This window comes from Pogoniulus pusillus, chromosome 26 (assembly GCF_015220805.1).
Source record: "Pogoniulus pusillus isolate bPogPus1 chromosome 26, bPogPus1.pri, whole genome shotgun sequence".
NCBI classification, from domain to species: Eukaryota; Metazoa; Chordata; class Aves; order Piciformes; family Lybiidae; genus Pogoniulus; species Pogoniulus pusillus.
The window spans coordinates 4,025,037-4,043,989 of NC_087289.1; the positions used below are offsets into that span (position 1 = coordinate 4,025,037).

An 18,953-nucleotide genomic window follows, 5' to 3' on the forward strand; every position below is an offset into this window, starting at 1 on the left:
AACTAATAACACAGATCAGCACTCATTACCTGAGCTGGTTTGTATTGTAAAGAGCTCCCAGGCAACAACTAAATGGACTTGATATAAACAGGCCTGTGTGACTTAGGCGTCTTAACTAATAGCCTTAACGTTTTCAAATCTCAATTATATTCAGGTTTTAAAGAATTTTAGTGGATTTGAGCATTTTTCTCCTGAACAGTGACAGTTTACAAAGCTGAGACTAGAACACCAGAATGCTGTGCTGTGTGCAAGATTCAGGAAGCACTTGGGACCCTCTCAGATGAAGACTTCCAGAACATGGTAAATAATTAACTGTGGTTCTGGAAATTATTTTCCAAACCCACTTAGAAGTTGCAGTGTGAAACTAGCTTGATTGTATTGTGAGCTGATCATTTGGGTGTCATCTTTTAGTGAAACCTCTCTCAGATACTCAGCTTGCTGATCCCAAGGTTCATGCTCTGAAGAAGAAATGAATACTTCAAGTTTTGATGTTTGAGAAGGGAGCAAAAATGTTAATGGCTCAAGAGAAGCTAGTTTATTGGCAGACTTGCAAGCTACAAGCATATGTATTTTAGGTAGCCTGTGTCCATAGTCTTTGTTGACAAAGAAATCTTGGAAGCTCCTGGGTCCCAGAGTGCCTTCAGAAAAAGCTGCATGGGCACTACCTGTATTTGGTAGCCACTAGACAGGCAGCTTTGAAAACTTCTGTGTACAGACAGAAATGAAGGCATCAGCATTTAAACTGCAACTCTTCTTTAGGAGGAATGCCCAGTGAACATTTTCAAATCTCACACAAATCATCCCTTCAGCTGAACTGGCTCAAAGGCCACTGACACATCTTCACAACATGCAGCAAAGCACAAGACCTGGAAGATGGCAGCAGGCTGTCCCAGAGAAAGGAACTCTGTCACCAGAGCCAGCATGTCAGCCTCAGCGACTCAGCTGCATTTCACATAGAAGCAGAGCACATTGCATCTGCCCTGTGCCACTCTCCCTTGCTTGATGGGAAGTTGTTCTTCCCCTATACTCAACACTGGTCAGGCCACACCTTGAGTACTGTGCCCTGTTCTGGGCCCCCCAATTCAAGAGGCGCTGTAACGCATCCAGAGAAGGGTAATCTACCCCAATAGACAGTAAATAGTAATCTACTGTCTACTGGGGTGGGAAATCTTAATGTTGTTTAACAAGACCAGTCTCTACAAGGGAAAAAGCCATTTAGTTAACCTTCTCTACTCTTTTCTGCATTTACCTGCTCCACTAGTACCAAATGATGCTTCCTATGTGAAGTGTCCCTTCCTGCAAAAGCAGAAAGTCACTTCTGGTTACAGACATGGCCTGAGTAGTAAACAGCTGCAAAAAGGGTTGACTCTGAGTTCATAGAATCATAGAATAGAATCATAGAATCAACCAGGTTGGAAGAGACCTCCAAGATCATCCAGTCCAACCTATCACCCAGCCCTAACCAATCAACTAGACCATGGCACTAAGTGCCTCATCCAGTCTTTTCTTGAAGACCCCCAGGGACGGTGCCTCCACCACCTCCCTGGGCAGCCCATTCCAATGGGAAATCACTCTCTCTGTGAAGAACTTCCTCCTAATATCCAGATCCAACTTTGGAGAACAGTGGGAAGCATTAACTGCCACAGCACCATCATGGAAAGGATGCTTTGCAGTAATTCTACCCTCAGTCATCTCCTCCTTTTCACAGTCTTTTCAGGTACCTTGACATGCTCTTTCACTCATACCATTATTCAATGTCAGTTGTCCATCAACAGTGCTGGCTCCTTTAGCAGCTATCGATACTCTTACTGGTATGAATGGCCACTTCCTTCTAGCCACATCAACCTTCACTCACCCAAGATCAGGTAGGGGATTCTATTTCACTCCTCTTTAGGGTGGCAAACAGAATCATGGCAGGTTTTTCAGAAAGTCTCAAGAGGGGAAGCAGTGTTTAAGACTTGGAAGAAAGGTCTTCTCCTGAAGGTTGACATTTTGTGGATTTCTCATGCTGATAACGCAGCTGCTTAGCATAAAATAGCTTTCCAAAGCACCTAAACCTGATCCTGCCAAAATCTTCTTCTGCACTTTGCAAATAGCTTTGGGAGATCTCAGAGTTGTCAAGAATGGTAATAGATGTTATTCTTGTCTCTGATAAATCTGGGGTGCCACCTGCAAAGATTCTTATGTACAGAACACTCTCAGGCAAGAGTGATGTGCCACCTATTTGCCAACTGCTAGGGTTTTCTTAACTAGATATAAGCACTGCAGAGAAACACCAAGTTCCAGCAAAAAAGAAGAGCTTTGGCATCAACCTTTATTGTTTCCCTTAAAGAAATTGCTAGCAGAGATCTTTAAAGTGAAATCAATGAAGTTGCCATCTCCCCTTGTCTGCTCTGAGCAAATGACAAATTTACTGATGTTGATGTGTCTGTTGTTATTATTATCTTGTCTAAACAAATAAAAGAGTCATAACATCAAAAATGCATCCAGAACTTGTATTCAGTAGGTTTCCAAGTACTTTTCAAAAGAGACAGTGTAATTATCTTAGTTTTATGGGCAATTATATGCCTTTTAATAGTGGAATAACTAAGGCACAGGAAGAGGAACTAACTTATTCAGATGGCCAATGAAATTCCAAGGAACAGAGCCAGATATCCTGAATCCCCATCAAATGCCCTCTAGATAACACTCCTGCTAATATAATCAATTAGAAACATGACATGTCATCCATCTTCAAAGAATTCCACAACCAGTGAACAGACATCAGCGTTAAAACACACTGTGCATCTTGGTATCATGTTGCACTACCTTGCTTTGATCAGCTTTACTCCGTGCTTCTAAATCATATAACTAATAGTTTCCATTCTAAAGAGGAGTGAGATAATTGACTTCTCTACCAATCACTTCAGAAAGAATACTATTAGAAATACCTTTGCAATCTAAACACACATCTACCTCTAGATGAGCTAGGCCAAATACCAGCTTCACATAAAGCAACCCTAGCACCAAGGCCAGCATAATCCAGCTGCTTAGGAATTTGTCCTCTATGCACATATCACACACACCACCACCCCCTCTCAGCTCACCTATGGCTTCTTTCCAACAACCCATCACCTGTACCATCAACATAGCCAGACTCCACATGTATCTTCATGGTATTTCCATCAAAATCCAGAAGCTTGAGGAGTTTTTTGCACTCTTGAGAACACAGACCTGGTCAAATTGGCTAAAATAAGGAAATGTTGGAAAAGAATAGTAAAATAAACCTGACAATAAAAGACTGCATCTAAAATATCACTATTTCTACTTCGTTTCCAGATTATAAAACTCAAGTCAAATGTGTAGGTCATGCCTTCTGAAAAAAAAAGCCATTCACTTTAGTTTGCTTTACATCCTGTGCTCCACAGTAGCCAAATCACAGTCACTCAGTCAACCTGCCATCTGTCCTCTATCTGGCTAAAATCCCACATTAACTAATAAGCAGGGGGAAGGAAATCAAATCTGTGTCCTAGTATGTCTCATGAAGATGGCAGCAATGCAGGCATAACCACCTCATAGTCTGTTGTAGGATCACAAGGGAAGCCCTACTATCCCTGAACAAGCAATATCTCACTAACCAAACCCAAAATGTTGAAAAGGACCTTAGTAATCTCAGGGTTCTATTGAAGGAACCCAATGGGTAACTACAATCATCTGTTGGTTTACAGAAGTTTCTAACACATTTAAGTGGATTCTTTGTTGCATGCATGCTGTTTCAGCAGCTTCCCTGAAACTACATCAAGTTCAGAGCAGTGCTAAACAAGGAAGAAAAGGTAAGAAAATGTAGCTGATTCTGTATGAAGCATTAGTAGCAACAGCTGACACAAAAGACAGAGCTGAAAGGGAAAAAAGTGCTGAGCTACTGATGTCTCTCCTGAGACATGAGAAGGTGCAAGAGTGGTGTGAAGCCTCCAGATCTCACTTGTTCCTCTGCCTAAGAAGTTCACAAGGTTCAACATAAGTGGCTTTTGATGTTAGTAGCAAAGTGCAGAACCACAAGCATTTTGGATGGTCTCAACCTCCCTAACATTTCTCTTGTACAGCTCTGATTTGACTGTATTGATTATCTTTGCTCAGAGAAGATAAAGTTGCTTCCCACAGAGAAATACAGAGCAAAATGATTAGATAAAAAGGGCCATAATTAACAAAGGCAGCCATTTGCACTACTAGCAAGTAGGATTCAATTCTGCAAGCTCCTACCTCAACTTTTAGCTCCCCAAAGCACCTCTGATCTGCCTCACAGTGTTGGATTCAAAGCCAGAAAGTGACAATTTTCTCACATATACACTTTCATTGTAGAGGTTAATATTCAGTGTAATGATTATGTTTAAATGTGTCCTGAATGTGCTTATGTTTCATATCCTATGTTCATGTTATTTGCCTCATACAGGCAAAGCACAGAGCTGACATCTCTAGACTGGCATGTAGCTGGCCTGCATTGGTAAGATTGAATCCTAAGCACAGAGAATTTGCCTGTTAAAGCACTGCATTGAGTGCAGTGCAGGCTATGGCACAGCAACAAAGAGCTATTAATTAGACAGTAACAATCCCATGGGTTTAGCTCCATTCCTCTATACATCACATGTTCTTAACTGTCAAATCCAGGGATAATTATTTCCACCACCACCCCTTTGTCTTTTGGGTACAATAGCTCATGGACAACCACTGATGGCAGCTTATAAATATCTCTCCTGATGAGTATGGCTCTCCTGAGATGCTGTTTTGGAACAGCAGTCTCTGAGACAGAACTGAAGACCACATTCACAATGCGTCACAGTTTAGTGTCTTTCAAGGCTACTTTTTTCCATCCAGAAAGCTTCTCTGGCCGTCCCTTTGATGGGTATGGAAACTAAGAGCAGTCTTGCAAGGTGCCAAGCAACTTCTTAATGAGGGTAGCAAGAGCTTAAAGCACTTCAAATTGAGCCTTTGCAATAAATGATTGACACAAACAGCAGTGACCAACCAAGCACACCTTAATACCATCCTTGTGCATTCCCATATTGAATTTACCATCAAAGAAGGTGTAGCTGTTGGGCACTGCAAGGTAATTTCAGTCTCCTCTACTGTGTTCTGCTTCCTAAGTGTAAGGAAATAAACCATCACCAATGTAACAAATCAGACAGCAACATGCATTAGGCATCTGCTGCAACTCCAGCTCTCAGTGACCAGCACAGCTTCAAGTGTAAACAAACAAAAGCTGCAATTTGCACAACTGTTTACTCTGATTTTAAGTCAGAGTTGGCTTTGCCAATACAAATTATGTCTCCCTTTGTCTTCCAAAAAGCTGGACGCAGACTAGAGGAATTGAAACAAATTATTTGTATTACATGAGCTGGCTGATTAGATAGATCCCTTTTTACCAGCTTTTACTTCCCCACCAATGAGCAGAGATTTTACAGCTTGGATTAAACAGGAGCACAGGGTTATGTTCTAATGGGAGGTGTCCCTGCCTGTGGCAGGGGGTTGGAACTGGATCGTCTTTGAGGTCCCTTCCAGCCTAAACTATTCTATGTAGAGGTGCAGTGTCATACAGCATTGCAGTGTTACACACGAGTACAGAGTTCCAGAGGTGGGACAGAGGACAAGAAGCTCTCCACATCGTGAGTGTTGTGTGGGCCTGTCAGGGAAGGCAGGATGTGGCTTACAGTCTGCGTTGCACTCACGCTCCCTGATAGACCTCCGTTCACCTACCTTTTGCAGGAGCTCCATCATCAAGTGGAGAAGCTCTCCTAGCTGAGCACACCTCCTCCAGACGCGCTCATCACTGTCCCCGGGTGGCTGCCACGGCTCCTTGCCCTTGCTGCCGCCCCACGCCTCGCCGCGCCCTCTTCCCACTGCTCAGGGTCGCGGCGCTCCCCGGGGGCGTTTAAATAGCCCGCGGTTGCTTCTGGCAACGCCTCCTCCGCGCACTGCCGCGCCCGGCGGGACTGTGTGCTCGGACTCCGGCCGCCGGCACCCGAAGGATCCCAGCTGCCGCCGAGACCACGCCGGTAGTGCTGTAACGGAGAGCGACGATCGCCATGGGGTACGGCGTTACCGGCGGAGCAGAGCGCCACGAGAGGGTGCCGCGTTAGAGCGCTGTGCCCCCAGTAACGCAGCACCTCCCTCCCCCGCTGCACCGCGGCATTTTCTACCCCCTCCCTCCCTATAACACGACACACTCTACCCGGTGTAAGGCAGTAACACCTCCCCAGCAAACACACTCTGCTCCCTTTAATGATGTATGTGAGTGCAGCATTCTCTCTCCCATAGAGCACTGCACCCAGAGAGGCCGTTAGGCACCTGCAGACATCCAAGTGGCTCTGCTTCCCAGCACGGAGGGAGCAGAGCTCCTCCCTCTACAATTGCCTGAGAAGATGTTGAAGCCAGGTGGAAGTTGGTCTCTTCTTACATGCAAAATGTGACAGGACAAGCTAAAATGGGCTTAAGTTGTGCCAAGGGAGGTTCAGGTTGGATATTAGGAACAAATTCTTCAGATAAAGGGTTATCAGACATTGGAACAGGCTACCCAGGGAAGTGGTGGAATCACTGTCCCTGGAGGTATTTAAAAGACACGTGGATGTGGTGCTTAGGGACACAGTTTAATGGTACTGAATTAGCAGTACTGGTGGGATTGCAAACTCTAGCAAGTGGTTGGACTTGGTGATCTCACAGGTCTTTCAACTTCAACAGTTCTATGGTTCTGTGCTCTCCTATAGAAAACACTGGCCTCTATATAGTTCCTTTTCTTCCACCATTACTCAAACATAGATTTAGCTGGTATCTATCACAACTTGGAGAGACAGAGACTCATCTGCTGGTGCAAACCACAACATGAATATCAGCGAATGTGATCAAACTACTGGGCACATTGTTCTGTTAATGTTAAGTCATGAAACTCCAGTGGAAATCTGGGGTAAGTGCTTATGATATACTGCATCCAGCTCTGGAGCCCTCAACACAGGAAGGACATGGACCTGATGGAGTGGGTCCAGAGGGGGGCCATTAAAATGATCAGGGGGCTGGAACACGGGGCTGGAACACCTCTTCTGTGAAGACAGGCTCAGGGAGCTGGGGTTGTTCAGCCTGGAAGAGAGAAGGCTTCGGGGAGACCTAATAGTGGTATTCCAGCATTAAAGGAGGCCTACAAGAAGCTGGAGAGAGACCATTTACAAAGACCTGTAGTGATAGAACAAGGGACAATGGCTTGAAATTAAAGAATAGATATAAATTGGATGTTAGGAACAAGTTCTTTAGCATGGGAGCAGTGGAACGCTGGAACAAGTTGTCCAGGTTAGTGCTATTCTCCAAGTTCAGAAAGGTTAAATGCTCCAGCTAAAGTTATTCAAGAGACCCTGAAAATATTCAAGGTCAAGCTTAACAAGGCTCTGATCAGCCTGATCTGGGGGAGGATGTCCCTGCTGACTGCAGGGGGATTGGAGTAAGCGACCTTTGGAGCTGCCTTCCAAACCAAACTGTTCTAGGATTCTAGTACTTTCTTGGGAGTGTGAAAGCTGAGCATTTCTGATGAGACTCCAGCTCCCAAACAACTGCCAGTATAGATGGACTAGAGAAGGTGAAATAAAACAGTTACTGGCTTTGCTTACCCTGCTAATGAAGAAGTTTCCTCATGGAATACTGCTTTGCCCAAAGACTTGCACAGAGAACGGGTTTGGAAGTCACAGGTGAGGGGATGAAACTCCCAATTGAGTTAGAATCTGAAGCTTTCCCATTATCATCTTTGTCGTGCTTCTCTTCCAGTTGTCCCATCTGGAACTCTTGCTTGTTTTTACCATCTGACATTTCAGCAGCCTGAAAACAAGCAAAACAACTCCTTTAAACAACCAAAGTGTTTGATCAGATCTTTTACATAAATGAAATGCTAGTGTATGCCAGGCATCTGAACTTGGTAAAAATAAATGAGTGCTTCAAACCCACTATTGTTCTCAAGGTCTCTGACCTTCAAAACATCATTCTCTTCTATTTGTAAACAACACAGACATGACTGAACATGTGAATACCACTTCACCCTTTGGTAGCAGCATCTAGCCCAAGACCTCAAAGTGTTCTGCAAATATTAGCTAAGTCTTATGTCTTTAAAGAACTCCTGCTCTTTTGCAAACATTAGCTGAATCTCACCCCATGCCATTCTACTTATAGGAGGTTAATGCTATTCTCCAAGTTCAGAAAGGTTAAATGCTCCAGCCAAAGGTTATTCAAGAGAGCTGTAAAAGAGTCAGGCAACAGAAAAAAACAAGTTACTAAGACTTTTATATATGTCTGAACCTCTGTAAGGTTGTCTGGATTACCACCCAAGACTGCATATCACTTTTGGCAACTCTAATAACACCAGATGCAAATCTAAACCCAGCCGCATTTAATTTATAGAAGATAAATCAATCAGGAAAACTAAAACACTGGTTTAACCACTCACTTTCTCTCCTCTACTTTTTCAGTCTCATAGTTATCTATCCTTTTTGTGCACAACTAGGCAAATCAAGGAATAGCAGGCCTCAAATTGCATTTAGGAACAAAGAATGGCACAGAGCCTGAGTGCAACACATCACACAGAGAGCTGTGACAAGGATCAGTTGAACTCGCCCAGGTTTCAGGCAAATAGCACTTTAGTACAGCTGTACTGGCACAGCTGGACCAGTTGCTATCCACTGATGTATGAACACAAAGGTAAGGCCACATTAACTTTTAAGTGGTAAACAGCCTTAACTTCCTGGGAGAGCTCATGGGAGGAAATTCATTTCCCAGGCACAGAAAACGTGCTTGACTTCTGCTTCTGTCTCTCTCACATCTGTTATTAAACTGGTAATGGGCATTTATTTAATGGATGTTTTCAACACATCTTGTTAAAGGGCATCACTCCCTGGATAAAAATGCAGTTTACATTGATTTAATTTCTGTGGACTACTAGCAGAGGGTAGGAACACCTTCCTTCTGTGTTGTTTTGGGTCACCCAGACTTCTCAGGCAGCCTGCCTACTTCAGGATTACTACAACAAATCTCACAGAGCTAGAAGCTCAGAGCACACACACTGCAGAGTTGAAATACAACACAAAGTTTCCAAGTGTGCTTTTTCTTGCCTGTAAGTGGTAGTTATTCTTCTTAACTGACTCCCTGATGGAAATATCTTATTAAGCAGTAACCCTACTCTATATTAATATAAATTGATTCCACTATAGGGCTGGAAAAGTGATGTCCAGTCTATAATTACAGTTAACATTGTTAGGGTTCCCCCCAGCCACAGACTTCTATCTGCATTGACTCTAAACTGAAAGAGCTGAGTGATGTTACCCCAGAAGAAAGCAGTGATGATAGAAGCCAGTAGGAAGTTCTCCACATGGCCACTTTATTGTTGGATAGAAGGGGCCAGTCCATACAGGTGTTGGTTTTTCACCTTTTTACAACAGATTGTTGACTCTTAGAATGCACTGTGACCATTAAACAGCACCAGTGAGTTCCCAGAGCTTCCCAAGCTCATCAGAAGCAAAAAGAGAAAGTCAATGGATGATTTTATGACAGCTTGAAGCTACTGTTGAGTTCCCTCAGTAGGGAAAACTATTTGCTACTATAGTGCACTTAAAGCCACAGGTAAACTGCACACTGAAAAGTGAGAGCTAGAAGCCTGAGCCAGCCAGTCAAATTCAGAAGGAAAACAAACCTCACATCATTAACTTGGAGTTGGGTGGGAAGGCCCAATACAGGTGATGGATCATTTCTCTGAATGTCTGCAGCTCAAAACTGCATCTCTTTCTGGAGATAGAGCAGAGGTCCCAAAGTTTTTGAAAGGGAAACCATGCAGAGTTCAGTGGTGTGACTGATGGAGATGGTAAAACTAGAACATCCAGTCTCAGTCTTTGATACAGTGGTTCAAAGCAGGGAAGGAAAAAAAAGAAACACCAAGAGGTCTGAAACCCCTTATTCTGTGACTCACATTGCTTGAAGGAAGAGAGAGTTCTTCAATCAATAGAAGTGATTTTTCAATCAGCAGAACTGATGCACAGGCCAAAAGGGTTGAGAAACACTTCTGCTTTTCATAAGCAGCCTACAGGACTGCCCTCAGAACAGCAGCCAGATTCCCTTTTCCAAAAGGTCTGCTAAAGGACACTCTCTCTGACTGGCAGTGTGCTCACTTGCCAGGTATTTTGCCCTTGCCTCTTGGCTACATACTCTTTGAAGGCTTGAAATGCTTATGAGGCAATACAGCGGGGCAGAGGCTTGCAATCCTGGAGAGTTTCCCTTTCTCCAGAAGTAGGTTTGGAAAGTGATTCTGCCTCTTCTATTAACAGGCTTCTCCAAGTCATAATTTCCTGGCTAAAGAGCTGCTCTCAAGCCTCCTCTTAGCCAAAGTGATGGACAGTGTCCATCTCTGTATGCTGTCCTACTGCAGATGGTGTATAAAGATGCTCAGTTAGAATTACCCTAGCAGGAGGAACAGGGAGAAGGACAGACAACTTAGTTGCTATATCACTCCCCACTCAATGCATAGCATCCAAAAGGCTCCTTGTCGGCTGCTGAGCTGAACTGGCTCTACAGGCTCAACAAGCCAGTCACCTTCCCTCCCATACATGCAGGTTACAATCAGCACTGCAAAGTAGATGCAGATTCTTGTTCTGCAGGATACTGTATAAATGTTAGCTGAGACACTCCCCGCCCTGAAACACTTTATGTTTAAGCTGAAAAGAAGAACAGAAGAGAAAGGGGTGGCCTTAATGAGGGCACAGAGTCAATTCAGGATCCTGGGCTCCTGTTACAGAGCAACACAAGGTTTACCACTGATGTTGCTGCTGGCATTTCTAAGAGATGAGTGGAGTCACAACATACCTGCTCTATCTGGTGCTTCCCACAGGTTGTGCATGAATGGAGAGTGCTTGGAACTGCATGACCTTGTTGGATGCTAGCATGGTCAGAGAATGCATCTGTCTTAGAAGCGGTGTCTTCATACCTGCCAACTAATGCCACACCACAGACTTGTTTTGAAGCAAGAGCAGTTGCATAAGATTCTCATCTTCACCTTCATGCTGACCATCCATTCACGAGGTGGTCATGTCCCCTGCAACAACTTCTTTCCTGTCCATTTCAAATGAGCCACGGGTGTTGTATTCTTTCCATAAAGCCCCAGGGAACTGCTCACCTCAAAATTAAGCAAAACAAAGGCCTTTGGTTATTTTACAATTGACCTGAGACTAACACTAATGTTTTTTTGTCTTGGCCATGCCACTATTTGAACAATTGGACTTCTCCTATATGCTGCATGGCCTTTGGCAGCAGCAAAGATTGAAGTAATTCCTTTCCCAACAGTCACTCTGGTTTTAAAAGTGCTAAATTCACTTCCACAATGCTCTTTAAGGTGGTGTCGTTGAACTGCAGAGATCAGAGAAGCCTGAGAGCATCACAAATACAGGGAAGATATCAAAGAAGAGAGAGCACGGCAGGTTTCTCGCATACTAGCAACAAGGCCAAGATCACACTGTGAAAGCCTTCAGGGATGCATTTTGCTCCTAGTCTCACAGCATAAATATCCAGGAAAATGCCTTGCTGTCATGACAGAGGGTTAGTTCTGAACATCCAGAGGCAGCAGAGAGCATAACTGCAATGCCATAAAGAACATCAACATTTGTAATTCACATGAGAGGCTGAAGTAGCAAGCACTGTTCCAGTCTGGTGCTTGCCGAGGCATGCTGGTCTTCAGGATCCTGCAGGGACTATGGCCTGCTAGCCAACAGTGATGCTGGGACACCAAAACCCTCTCACATGGCTAAAAATGCAAATTCACAGGTGGCTTCTGCACAACCTAGAACTAAGTGAGGAGAAGGCTCCTAACACATAGTGAAATAGCAAGACTCCTTGCAGATACAGACCACAACGGACCTAGGGTGCAGCTAGCACGTTAGAGGCAAAGTGTTTATACCATTTGCTGCCAATTGTTACTTAGGTAAGGCACATCTAAAAGCCATTGGGCAGATTGCCAATGTGTCCCAACTGCAGGTGGGGAATTTGAGCACTTTCTGTCCATTAGCTTGCAAATGTCCCTCTGAAAAATGGAAAAATATTGCCACCCACACTTTACTGACACAGAAAAAATGAGGCACAGAGTCAAATATCCTAGCTCTCCCTCCCTTCTTTCTAAGCCACAACCAACAACAATACTTCCCCCCAGTTACTGAGGCTAAACAGGCTTTTTCAGGAAAAGGGAAGGTGCCCCTTGCCTGGAATCAAGTAGCAAAGAATATCTGGAGGTAACAACTTTAAGGCTACGCAGTGCCTGACAAGGATTTACCCTGAGATCTTTTCCTCTGGCACTTCTCTGGGGTCCTTGCTTGTACTCAAGAAAACATGCTGTGTTCTGTGTGCTCAAGGAGTTCACCTTCAATAAATAATCTGAACAAAAGGAGTCATTGCTGGCACAGTTGCACGAGTTGCTGCAGGGATAGTTTGCAGCAATGTCAGACTCACCTTTGCTGGTGGCTGCTGCCACTTGCTGGGAAGGAATCCAGCCCCCAAAGGGGAACACTTAGGAATATCAAGAGCCAAAAGCAATTTCATCCCCATTAGTTAATATTAAGTATAAAGGACACTTTCCAGCACATTGCAAGCAGTCATTGCCTTCTTGAAAGACAGTTAGGAAAGACCTGGATTTTAGGATCCTTAAATAATAACATAGAAATATATGGAAATAATTTTGCAGACTTGCAGGATAATATTGCTCAGTAAACATGAGTTGTACTCAGATTGCTGCCTGGAAAGTCCTGGATCCAAGTCATATTGTTGACCCAATCCAGAGAGCAAGCAGCGAGCCCCATGGGCAGTAATTGAGGACGTTGTGCAAAACGACCAACAGCATCCTTTCTAGCTTTAAAGAAATGAAGTGGCCTTCAATCTCTGTATCCTGGAAAACCAGATAAAACAATGGGCACCAGGTCATTCTGAAGGAAGACCAGGAGCCAGGATAACACAATGAAGACATATACAAGTGCTGCTGAAACTCCCAAAAGTAGTTAAGCAGATCCACACTATGAAAGAAGACTATGCAGCATTCAAGGCCAGATCCCTTGGTGTACCTGGGGTCTCTTGCAGCCCAGAGCAGACCTGCTAGCATTGAGTTAATGTACCAGCCTGAATCTGGTTCAGAGAATGCTGTCTAGTCTACAGGACTCCTTCCCAACACTCAGTTGAAGAGGATGAAGATACAGTCACCTCATTGTCCTTGAGAGATGACTGCAGCCCTACAGGAAGGTGCTAAAAAGGACCATGAAACTTAAAAAGGTTAATGAACATGAGAAGAACAGTAGTCAGGTTATCTAAGAATGCAAGTTTCCAGTCTGGCTAGCCCAGAGATGATGGCAAAGGCCAGGCCCATCCTTTGACTTTGTAAACCCTCCAAGGCCAGTTGCTGTGCTTCACACTAGAATCCACCTTTAAGACAGCACACAGCCTGCCTTCAGTTGGATTAGGTGGGAAAAGCTGGGGGGGAGGGGAACATGTGAGGACAGTGGATATTCACAGAGCAGGGACAAGAGACAAAATGCCTGTCTGGTTTTGATTCTCCCATAAATGCTCTGCACAGCTTTTTGCTCAGCATCTGCCTTCTCTCCCTTCTCCCCTCTGCAAAGTCCTTTGTTACTCTATGTGAACAATATCAGGAATAAAAGAACTTTCCTCCCTTCCATCGCTCAAATACACCAACGGTGGTAAAGCTTATAACAAAGTTATTATTGCCTAGAAGAGGAGGAAGAAATTCTTCCTTAAGTTTCCTACCACCACCTTCCTTCTGCTACAGCTTCTAAGCACATGAATTCCTGGCAACACCTGGATCAAAAGCCAACTTCAGTGCTAAGTGCTAGTAGCTCTCCATCATACTCCCTTAAAGGCTAAGCATGCCAGCAAAGGCAGCACAGACTAGTAAACAAACAAGCAGGCAGAGCAAACAAACATTTAAAACTCCATATGGCAGAAAATCTCTTTGGAAAGAGGGGATGAGAACAGTTTTGCCAGGAAGAAGGAAATTTTCTCCCCTTCCCTTCTCCCCACTTCCCCAGCCCTTCCTTCTCTTGTTTACTTTGTTTCCCTGTTTCCAACCAAATAAGAGAGAATCTAGTATTTGTGGAACTGGGCTCTTTCTGTTTAACTCCAGCTGTGCCCACAGCCCACATACTGGCTTGGTAGAATTTGCCCAGTCTGCCAAAGTGGTTTCTCAAGCTCGAAACAAAACCATGATGATTTTTGCACTACTGAAACGTCTGGCCCTTGAAGGGACTAGCAATTATCTATGAATGCCAAAGGAAAAGCTTGTTGCATGGCACAGCACTGTGTCTGGGGATGCAGGGGCTTTCTCGTTCTAGTTTTTCAGCATCTTTTGAGCTATGGCAGCACAGGGACCTCCAACAAAACAACAACAACCAACCAACAAAAACCCACACCACAGAAAAACAGCTCAGAGCATGGGGCTGGAGGGACTACGTTGTCAGTCTCAGGTGGAGAAAGATGCAGTATCCTAACTCAGGGAAAAGCTCTTGCCAGGGACATCAACAATGAGATTCCTTGGGGGAAGTAGGCTCCTGCTGTGGTACCCCCACAGGGTAGCTGTACCACTTTTTGGGGAGTACCTGCATAGACAGACCCAGAGATGAAGAGAAAGACAGTTGCATTCCTTATGTTTGCTGTAGGAGTGGTGGCTGCTTCCAGGTCTAACGCCCAGCTCTTATCAGAGAGGGTCTATGGCCTGCAGTGCTATCTGGTATCAGCAAGTCCCCTTGCATAGGGACTGTGGGAACAGTTGCTGACCTCAGCCAGGCAGCACAAAAACAAACCTCAGCACAAAAAGGGCAGGATGCCGTGAAATCAGAGTCCTTGGGAAAGGAAACAGGGAGAAACCAAAAGCTGAAATCTTGATGCTTCTAGGAGACGTGGAGAGGCATAACTGAGCAGGGTAAGACATGGCCAGAACAGGGTTGCATGAGGACAGGCTGAGGATCTGAGCAGGGCCAGCAGCCTGGGCCAGCTGGGGAAAGAAAGAGAAGCAACACCTCTGCTGCAACCAAGGGCTGCTTCCAGGGCGGCGAGCAGAGCCTGTCAGTGCCAGCCACACTGCTGCTTTCTGTTTGTCTGCTTGCTGAGGTCTGGCAGACAGACTTGCCCATCAGTGTCTGCCTGATCGGTGCCCAGCATCGCACCAAGGGCCTCTCAGTCTTGCTTGAAGGGAGAGAAAAAAAAGAGCTCTGCCCAGGATGAGACAGGCACGGGGAATGTAGGTGGCAAGCCTGTCTTGCTTTTATGTCTTCTCAGATTGACCATTTTGGAAGGAAAGTTTGCCTCTTACTGAGCCTCTGTCTGGGATTAATTCAGCTCGAATTTGTAGTCACCACAGGCAGCAGGGAAGCTGCAATAGCTATTAGAGAACAAGCCAAAGGAGTAAGAGCAGACAGGGATAAAAAGTAGCCCTCGCTCTCCCCTCAAAGCAGAAAGGAGGCCCGTGGACCCAAGTGAAAAAGCAGTTACTGGCCACCAGAGCTAGCAAGTCACTGCGGGCTGGCCAGCGGCAGCACAGCCGACCGGGCCAGAGCCCCTCTGCCAGCACGCAGCTCTGGCCCATGGAGGGTGGCACACCCTGCCCAGGCCCCAGCCGAGCGGCCCAGAGCCAGCTGAGGCCAGCGGAGCTGGGAGCGGCCGAGCCGTGCTGAGGGCAGTGCTGAGCCCCACTCCCTGCTGCGGCCTTGCCACAGGGCATGCGGGCAAGTGGCCCTCTTGCCTCCTCCTGCAATTGCTGCTGGCAGGATGCCTCCCAAACGTTGGCTGTTCTTTGGCTAGGAGGTTTGAGTGGCCAAAATGCGCAGAAAGAACAAACTGCAAAAGGAATTGAGACCGTTGCATGGCAGAATGCTATGAAGGAGGCCAGCACCCAGCAGTGTCACTCAGGTCGACTGACAGGCCTCACTGCTCTGCGTGCATAGGCATCGCTGTCCTCAAGGAGAGGACAATTGCTTTCCTCGGGGAGAGGACAATTTCTTACCTGAAGGTTGGAGGTAGTTTCCCATCCGCTCATCTTGGCTCCCTTGGCTCGGTGCGGGCAGCGCCGGGTCCCCACGGTCCTTCCCCCGCATGCCATCGCCTGCTCGGACAGGAGGTGGCAGCAGATGGCCACCTACAGTGCCCAGCCAGGCCCGGGAGCACGTCCCGGGAACATCCTGCTACCCAGGTGGGAAACCCTCCTCGACTCGCAGAGATGGGGCAAGGACGGCAGGAGCTCCTCCCCAAGCGTCTGTTCTCCCTGGGGTACATCTTCTCCCCACCTCTGCCCCGCTGGATCTGTAGGTTCCACCCAGTTTCACAAAGGCCACCCCCTTGAAGCACTTTGCCACACACTGAGGTGATTTTAAAACACCCTGGATAGAGAAAACAGATGGCAGCTAGGAAGCTCTGATCATTATCGATTAATGCAGGATTAAGGTTGGCAATAAGAGAGATTTGGAGCAGCAGAAATCGATGCAGACATTACCACGAGGCAAAACTGGGAAGGAAAGGAGCACGCTGCCCGAGTCCCACCATGCTCTCAACCACCAGAAATCACATTCAAGTAACATCATGACCTGCAAGTGTTTGTCCCCTGCACTGTCTGTCAGCCTTCAAAGTGAAACTTTCTGAAGTAAAAAAGTAACTGGAATTATTTCCCCTTTTGCCATTTCCATCTGCCAGCCTAGGAAATAGCAGTGGGTAATCAGACCAGCTGAAAGAGCAAGTCCCAGAAACCTTTTCCCTCTGGATCCCTGGAGCTAACTTTCTCAGACCTCTAAAGCCTGGAAACCAGCTGGGTTTTAGAGTTCCTACAAGTCATCTCTCCAGAGCTGCAAAGGAAATCTGAGGGTTTGCTAACAGTGTGCTGAAACAATGACACTAGCACAAGGAATTAACTAGGATGTGCTGTCGACCAACTCCTACCTTTCATCCTATTTCTGCATTCTCCAGCCTCTGGAAACCAGCTGGGTTTTAGAGTTCCTACAAGTCATCTCTCCAGAGCTGCAAAGGAAATCTGAGGGTTTGCTAACAGTGTGCTGAAACAATGACACTAGCACAAGGAATTAACTAGGATGTGCTGTCGACCAACTCCTACCTTTCATCCTATTTCTGCATTCTCCAGCCTCTGTCTCTATGTCCTTTTCACACAGCCACCCTCCAGGCAGTGCACCACTGGCTTAGTTTGCTGCTAAAGCCCCGAGTGAAACTTGATCTTTCAGAGAAAGCAGCTCCTTCAGCCATCTCTTTTTCTTTTCATACACTGAGCCTCACCTCTCTTGTGTAATATCTGCCCTTCCACACAGAGGTGCTTGCTAGAAGTGGTATCAGACAGAAAGCAGCTTCCATACCTTCTTCTCAGAAACAACACAAATCAGACATACTTCCCAGGAGAAACCTCTAGGAAGCACAATGAATCATAGAATGCAGTACTGAACAGGTACTCAAAGTCACCAACACCACCCCCAGTGTCTCAAGGCACAATCATATCCATTTAAACAATCCCCAGCCTGGGGGTTTTGGGAGGGTCAAGGCAATGTGTGTTTGTTGTATTTGGTTGATTTTTGTTTGGTTCTCTTTTTTGCTTCTCTCTTCCCCCCCCCCCCCCCCCCCCCCCCCCATCTCAAGCAAGGAAAATCATATAACCTTCTTCAGAAATCAATTAAAGATTAAACTCCTCTTACCCTCAGAAAATACTGATCAGATTGTCTGTTTCAAGGTAAGTCAAAGACTTTTGGTCCTGTCCACAGGCAATATAAATACTTTCTCTTCACAGTACTTGCCACGTGTTTGACAACTATTCACAGTTCCCTGCCTTCCCCTGCAAAAGAAGCCTTCAGATAGCGACAACCTGATTTAATGGCAACTCACATCTGTTCAAGTTTATTGACTTTCCTACAATATTTCACATATAACAACTAAGGGGAAGCAGAAAGACAGATCTTGGCCCCAGAAGCTCTTTAGTAGTGACAAAAGTCACATAATGAAACAAAATGTGGTTTGTTCTGCTGTTTGTGGGTTGTGCTGGTTTGCTGTTGTTTTGCCTTGTGCTGGTTTGCTGTTGTTTTGCCTTGTTGTGGTGTTTGGGTATTTTAAAAACAGCAGTACAGCCTGTTTACTGAAGGGACTGTGACAGTGGTAGATGTAGACTTGCTTGCTTTACAGGTTACTATGGAGACATCCTTCCCTTCATTATTCTGTAAACAGAACATGCTACACAGAAGCAGCAACTTCTTGGCCGTTCAAAAATTGCCAGTGATTAGAGCGCTTCATGCGCTACAAACTAGCAAACACCTCTGGCAAATTGGCTTGTTTTACCTAAGTTTGGCCAAGAGGAAATAAGTAGACTGACCAAGAGAGTAAGGTCAAAAGATACACATTTTAGAGCCTTACAATCCTTTTGAAGTCTCATCAGAGAACCAGTGGCTCTCGCCGGCTGCTAAATACACCAAAACTTTGCTATCTGTACTCAGAGTAACAGAGGCAAATCCCATCAAGAATGAATCCTCCTCAAGCATGTTTCTCATGAATTACTGTAAATTATTTTGCACAGTGCCAGAGTAGAAGTACAAACATCAAAACTATGATGTTGATAGCAGTGTCTGTTGATTCCAAATGGCCTTCAGGTCATGACCAGGGATTCAGAGCATTACAAGTAAACTAACAGACCTTTTCTGCACTTGACACCAAGGCAATGCCGTTTCATCTATGATCTACAGGTCTCTCAAAATATGCCTTCAACTTTCCCCTTTTTATTTCACCAGTACTCTGCAAATGCCTAAGGTGCAGCACTTGTTAATCTTGTCCCTTAATACTGCTTCCTCTCTGCTAGCTTCTTGACAGTTCACTGAAGTCTGCAGCAACTAGAAGGATTTTTATCTTTCTATTCCTTATGCTATAGTTTTACTTACAGC

General features: G+C 45.3%; 2 long non-coding RNA genes across 2 annotated transcripts in view; both read right to left on the bottom strand.

Moving 5' to 3' along the window:
- Positions 1 to 5,816, bottom strand: part of LOC135186872 (uncharacterized) — a 39,197-nt gene extending 33,381 nt beyond the window's left edge. The window contains exon 1 of the long non-coding RNA XR_010307131.1: positions 5,731 to 5,816. This is a non-coding gene — a long non-coding RNA (uncharacterized LOC135186872). The remainder of the gene's footprint in view (positions 1 to 5,730) is intronic.
- Positions 5,817 to 5,847: 31 nt separating this feature from the next.
- LOC135186873 (uncharacterized) overlaps positions 5,848 to 18,953 on the bottom strand; it is a 63,653-nt gene continuing 50,547 nt past the window's right edge. The window contains exons 3-5 of the long non-coding RNA XR_010307132.1: positions 10,855 to 11,164; positions 7,626 to 7,830; positions 5,848 to 6,035 (exon numbers count right to left, since the gene is read on the bottom strand). This is a non-coding gene — a long non-coding RNA (uncharacterized LOC135186873). The remainder of the gene's footprint in view (positions 6,036 to 7,625; positions 7,831 to 10,854; positions 11,165 to 18,953) is intronic.